General features: G+C 59.4%; 2 non-coding genes across 2 annotated transcripts; both read right to left on the minus strand.

Annotated features, from left to right (window-relative positions):
- Positions 1-941: 941 nt before the first annotated feature.
- On the minus strand, positions 942-1094 carry LOC142791270 (5.8S ribosomal RNA). Its single transcript, XR_012890120.1, has one exon. It is a non-coding gene; the product is annotated as a 5.8S ribosomal RNA (ribosomal RNA).
- A 1719-nt stretch (positions 1095-2813) lies between these two features.
- On the minus strand, positions 2814-4628 carry LOC142791297 (small subunit ribosomal RNA). The gene has a single exon (XR_012890145.1). It is a non-coding gene; the product is annotated as a small subunit ribosomal RNA (ribosomal RNA).
- Positions 4629-6593: the final 1965 nt, after the last annotated feature.

The following is a 6593-nucleotide window of genomic DNA, read 5'->3' on the forward strand; positions in this document are numbered from 1 at the left end:
GCCCGCAACCCTGTACAGGGTCACATCTTCACAAGGCTGGCAAGCGGCATTCCGCTGCGCGCGTGCGTCGTCCGAGCAGTTGCGTGATAAACGACCGTGTCGAAAGCCCAAACACCGCCGAGGCCAGTCGCCGCCGCCGCAAGGGCAGCCACGCAGCCTGGCGAGAGGCATCGTCTCGTGTAGCGTCGCCCCCGCCCCAACTGGAGTGGCCCAGTTTTTTGAACGGGACGGGAACTGCGAAGCACTTAGACCGACGGCGGACTACGACGAGAACGCCTTAAGCTTCGCCAACGTTTCGCCAACTCGTGCGGGAGACTTTTTCCGCTTCGCGGCAAGTCGTCGCGCCGTGCTCTCCGCATCAACCGCGTACGCAGCGAACCGCAAACGTCGGGCGCAGCCTCCTCACCTCCCTGCGCTTTGCGCGCGAACGTTCCCTGTTCGCGCGGCAAAGCCTGGAGGAGGCACGGCCCCGCAGCGTGTTCGAGCGCCCGGTCTACGGGACACCCTGCTTACTTCGAGGGCAACAAGCGCAACGCAAGGCTGCGATCTCGCGCACTTTGCGCACGGCTGGAGAAGCTTTGCTGGCCGGCTTTCGCTCCTCGTGTTTACCGTGCGTTAAAGTTGCGCGTCCGTGGCTCTCGCAGCTCTTGCGCGCCCGGTCGCAGAGAGGAGTACGCAACCTCGACCGCACTTTCCCTGCAGGCTTCCTTCCGACTCGAAGTCCTGCGGCGGTCTCAACGAGGTGCCACATCCTCAATGCAGTCGGTCGCCCCCGTTTCGGTTGGGCTCTGGCACGACGGTCGCCACCGTCTCGCCCTTGAGTGGCCGCTGTTGGCGCTCGCTGTGAGGTGTTCAGCGTGCTGTCCGTGTTGCCGACGCGGTCAAAACGAGTCGACGGCTCACGTTCCCTTGTGCGCCGAAGGCTCTCTTGATATGTGATCCGACCCTCAGACAGACGAAGCCAAGGGAAGACCCAAGGCCGCAATGTGCGTTCAAAGAATCAGTGCTCAGTGTGTCCTGCAATTCACACCAAGTCTCGCAGCTGGCTGCGTTCTTCATCGACCCGAGAACCGAGTGATCCACCGCTTAGAGTCGTGAAAAAGTGTTTGTTCAATTCCGTACAGTCAAAACCAAACGTTTCTGGCACTCGGCCAAACAGTGGCCAAGAAGGGCGCTTTTCAGCGCACGCTTGGACTCCAAAACTCTGCCGCGCCTTTTTCGGCTGCCGCAAATCGAGCAAACGGTGTGTTTCGGACGGCGTTTCGCTTCCGCTACTTGCGAGTGCTTTCGTGGTCCACCCCTCTATAAATACTCGGGAGGCGTCGAAGCCGGTTCTCCAAGCCGGACCCGTAGGTATCGTTGTGTGCTCGCTCTCATTGGCCCGCCTAACCAGAAAATGCCTGCGGTACACCCATTTGGATAAGAGTGCACGCAGATGCGGGCCTCGACGGCTACACATTTCCTCGGGCGGCCGCCTCCCGGCCTCCGTGGAGCGCGGGATGCACGGTCCCATCGACAAGCCTCTCCCGTTTTTACCGTGGCGTCGCGGTTCACCACGGCGGGCGGGTCGGTCTCCTCCGCATAAAAAGGGGGACCCCCGCTTTTTGTTCCACGAAATCGCACAAGCTTTTTTCGCATCCACGGTTTGCCACCGCACACCAAAATGCCGATCCGGCTGCCTACTTTAGCCAACAGGTGGAGCCAGGCGCGCCGTACTTGCGCGGCACTTCCCACGTCCACCGAAGTCGGTGCCAAGGACCACTTTCGGCGCCGGAGCCGCGTACGAGCCTACTCGAGGCGGAAGAACGAAGCCAGCAAGGGCCTGGCCGCAAGTGCGTTCAATTGTCGGGACGTCCAAGTCCCTCGTTCTTCCGTGCTTCCTCTTTCGGCAAGTCGTTGCGGCACCTTCCCAAAGCGCGCAGACCCGCTAATCGCGACGAGCGCGACGTGGCCGTGCCGCCTTTCCCTCGGCAGCAAGCAAAACGCCTGGCAACGTCGACGCTCCCCTAACCGCGATCTCGCACCGTGTTTCGTGTGGCGAATTCAAAAGCCGGCCGGCGCTGCTGCAACCATTACGGTCGGTACGCATACGCCGCGGAGGGCGGGACGGTCATCGGAGCGTGCGGTTCCTCCATCGAGTACTGCGCACCTCGGCCGTCGCATCGCCGTGCCATGACCGGCCGCGCGTCAACGCGAACCGGTGCCAGCGAGATCCCTCGCCTGCAAGAACCGACCGGCAGCCTCCGTCACCCGAGGACGCGGAGGCGCTTGCCGCGGACGGCGGGACGGTATGCACTGGTGCACAGCGGACCCGTCACATCGCCAGTTCCTTGACCGACCGCCGACGCTTGTGCCGTTCCTCTCGTACTTGGCAGTCGCCGCGCGATTGTCGGGTCTCGTTCTTGCACGCTCGAACGGTCGGGAGGGCACTCGGCTGGCGTTTCGGGAACGCGCAGCCTCGCCTTCTACCGACGTAACCACGACTCGCCGTTCGCGCTCCGCCGCTCCTGTTTACAGTACTAGGCGGTCCCGCAGCGGTCGGGTCGCGCATTTCGAGCGCTTCGAGCCACGGTGCAGTGGCGGGTCGAAAGCCGACCTATGAGTGCGTTGCGCCGTTTGTACCCGCGTCCGCCACCTGGCCGACCGTCCAAGGTCGCGGTGTTGGCGTCCGCTGGGCGCAACAATTTGTCACGGGGTGCCGCTCCACATTCAGGCAGCCCCGTGGGGAAAAGCCGACCCCGCGTCCAAACGGGGTCAGCGGCAGAAAGTGTCGGGCGCAGACGCAGCTGAGGCGCTCACCCTTCACAATCCGTTAATGATCCTTCCGCAGGTTCACCTACGGAAACCTTGTTACGACTTTTACTTCCTCTAAATGATCAAGTTTGGTCATCTTTCCAACAGACCGGCGCAACCGAAAGGCCGCGCCGGACATCGGTCCGAAGACCTCACTAAATCATTCAATCGGTAGTAGCGACGGGCGGTGTGTACAAAGGGCAGGGACGTAATCAACGCGAGCTTATGACTCGCGCTTACTGGGAATTCCTCGTTCAAGGGGAACAATTGCAAGCCCCTATCCCAATCACGAAAGAAGTTCCACGGGTTACCCAGTCTTTTCAGACAGGGATAAAGACACGCTGCTTCCTTCAGTGTAGCGCGCGTGCGGCCCCGGACATCTAAGGGCATCACAGACCTGTTATTGCTCTGTTTCGTGCGGCTAGGAGCCGCTTGTCCCTCTAAGAAGGTTGTAAGGTGCTGGGAACCCCGCACCTATTTAATAGGCTAGAGTCTCGTTCGTTATCGGAATTAACCAGACAAATCGCTCCACCAACTAAGAACGGCCATGCACCACCATCCACCGAATCAAGAAAGAGCTCTCAATCTGTCAATCCTCCCAGTGTCCGGGCCGGGTAAGTTTTCCCGTGTTGAGTCAAATTAAGCCGCAGGCTCCACTCCTGGTGGTGCCCTTCCGTCAATTCCTTTAAGTTTCAGCTTTGCAACCATACTTCCCCCGGAACCCAAATACTTTGGTTTCCCGGAAGCTGCCCGCCGAGTCATTTGAGTAACTCAGGCGGATCGCTGGTTGGCATCGTTTATGGTCAGAACTAGGGCGGTATCTGATCGCCTTCGAACCTCTGACTTTCGTTCTTGATCAATGAAAACATTCTTGGCAAATGCTTTCGCAGTAGTTCGTCTTGCGACGGTCCAAGAATTTCACCTCTAGCGCCGCAATACGAATGCCCCCGTCCGTCCCTCTTAATCATTACCTCGTATTCCAAAAACCAACAGAACAGAAACGAGGTCTTGTTCTATTATTCCATGCAAGTTTATTCAGGCGACTCGCCTGCGTTGAGCACTCTAATTTTTTCAAAGTAAAAGCACCGGCCATCTCGAGGCACACAATGAAGTGCACCAAGAAAGAACCGGCATGATGTTCAGTCCGAGCCGTCGCATCGGGTAGATGCACTACTCGTCTGGAACTGAGATCCAACTACGAGCTTTTTAACCGCAGCAGCTTTAGTATACGCTATTGGAGCTGGAATTACCGCGGCTGCTGGCACCAGACTTGCCCTCCAATTGATCCTCGTTAAAGGATTTAGAGTGTACTCATTTCAATTACGGGGCCTCAAAAGAGTCCCGTATTGTTATTTTTCGTCACTACCTCCCCGTGCCGGGAGTGGGTAATTTGCGCGCCTGCTGCCTTCCTTGGATGTGGTAGCCGTTTCTCAGGCTCCCTCTCCGGAATCGAACCCTGATTCTCCGTTACCCGTAACAACCATGGTAAGCAAGTAACCTACCATCGAAAGTTGATAAGGCAGACACTTGAAAGAAACGTCGCCGGCTCGTGGCCATGCGATCAGCACAAAGTTATCCAGAGTCACCACACAATACGGGCCGAAACCCGATCGATCTTGGTCTAATAAAAGCACCCGTTACCCAAAGGGCTCCAGGCTCACTGCATGTATTAGCTCTAGAATTGCCACAGTTATCCAAGTAGGAAGAAACGATCTAAGGAACCATAACTGATTTAATGAGCCATTCGCGGTTTCGCCTTATTTCGGCATGTACTTAGACATGCATGGCTTAATCTTTGAGACAAGCATATGATTACTGGCAGGATCAACCAGGTAATCGTTCGACTGCGCGTCCGTCCTCGCCCTCGGCGGGCCGGACGCAGTCTGTGTGCGGCGGAGGCCACCTTCAGGCGCCCCAACACGCTTATTTTGCACTCCGAGATGACGGCGTTCGAGCTCGCTACGGCACAACCTTCCCGAAAGACGAGTGGGAGCCGTGCGGCAAGAAGCACGTTCATGCTCGCTCTTTTTCGTTGCATCGACTCGGTCGCGCCGTGCGGGTTGCCCAAGCCCGCTGCACTGTCGGTGGACCGGCCGGAACTAGCAACGGAGCCGAGACTGCAAAGCCGCCAGACGACGGGTCACGCCCGCGTCTTCGGCGCTTTCGCATCTGAATCGCCCGAGGACGACACGGAACACACCTCGATATCGTGGTAAAACGGCACCGTCCGACAACCAGCCCCTAACGCATCAAGCGGATGAGGCTGCAGACGACTGCCGTGGATTCCCCTGGAGCAGACCCGAGGACACGCTTGACGAGGCCGAAGCCCGCCGCATATCAGACACCCGGTCGCTTTCGCGTACGCCGCTCACGAGAACCCCCACATAATAGCAGCGATAAGTACCCAGACCTCCTTGGGCCCTAATACGAGCGTACTCGAGAAAATTTCACCGCGGGTGTGCCCCGAAACGTGTGGCATGTTGAGCGTGCCACAAGTCTACGTCGCTCTCAAACCCGCCGAGGTCGTAGAATTTGCGACCCTACTCACGAAATTCCCACCGAGGATACGGCCGCAAACGTACCGCACCTTGGGTAGGCCACGAGTTTGTGCAACACTACGCTGACGGCACAGCACCGAGGTCGTGCGCGCACGCACGGGAAAATTCCGCCGCGGTTTCTGCCGAAAACGTGAGGCACCACGACTCTCCGCAAGTTCGCGTCGACTGCGAAAGACCGAAGTCGTGAACGACGTGTCCGCTACTCGCCGCCGACACGCTGGACACCAAACGTACAACGACTCGACGGCGTCGTAGAGGCCCACGACGCGGTTTTCCTTAACGACGTCTCGGCGTGGCACCGACAGGTTAGAACGGCCGACCAACGTTCCCTGTCCGCCGTTCGGCTCAGTCGAAGGGCTCGGCGACTTCGGCAACGCTGCGAAGCCGCACGGTGACGCACGCCATGTCCCCATTTTTTTTTTCTTTCTGCGTCTGCCGGGGTGCCCCTATAATAGCAGCGATAAGCACCCAGACCGCCGTGGGTCGCTCGCCCCGGCTGACGTGGTTTTTCGTACTCTGCGGCGGTCGCCGTCAAGCACGTCCAAATACGCTACTTTCGTGGGCGCATTCACGCTCTTTCGCTTCGCCGGAGTGCCAGCACTCACTCTGCCAAAAACGGCGAACATCCGAGCGGCGGTTCCCACTTTTGCGTCGGCGTCGCAAACCCCGCCCCGGCAGACGAGGTTTGCCGTACTCGTGCGACGGTGGCCGGCGGGCACGTCGAAAGACGCCGATATCGTGCGCGAATTGGCGCACCTTGGCTTCACCGGAGTGCCGCCACTGACTCCTCCAAAAACGGCGAAGATCCGAGCGGCGCTTCCCACTTTCGCATCGGCGTCCCGAACTCCGCCCCGGCTGACGCGGTTTACCGTACTCGTGCGACGGTCGCCGGCGAGCACGTGGAAAGACGCCGATATCGTGCCCGAATCGGCTCCGTTCGGCTTCGCCGGAGTGCCAGCACTGGCTCGGCGAAAGACGACGAACATCCGAGCGACGGTTCTCACTATTGCGTACGCGTCGCAAACCCCGCCCCGGCAGACGCACTTTGCCGTACTCGTGCGACGGTCGCCGGCGAGCACGTAGAAAGACGCCGATATCGTGCCGGAATCGGCCCCGTTTGGCTTCGCCGGAGTGCCAGCACTCACTCGGCCACAAACGGCGAACATCCGAGCGGCGGTTCCCACTTAGCCGTCGGCGTCCCGAACTCCGCCCCGGCAGACGCGGTTGCCGAGCTCGTGCGAC

Source organism: Rhipicephalus microplus, unplaced genomic scaffold (assembly GCF_043290135.1).
Source record: "Rhipicephalus microplus isolate Deutch F79 unplaced genomic scaffold, USDA_Rmic scaffold_156, whole genome shotgun sequence".
Lineage (NCBI taxonomy): Eukaryota > Metazoa > Arthropoda > Arachnida > Ixodida > Ixodidae > Rhipicephalus > Rhipicephalus microplus.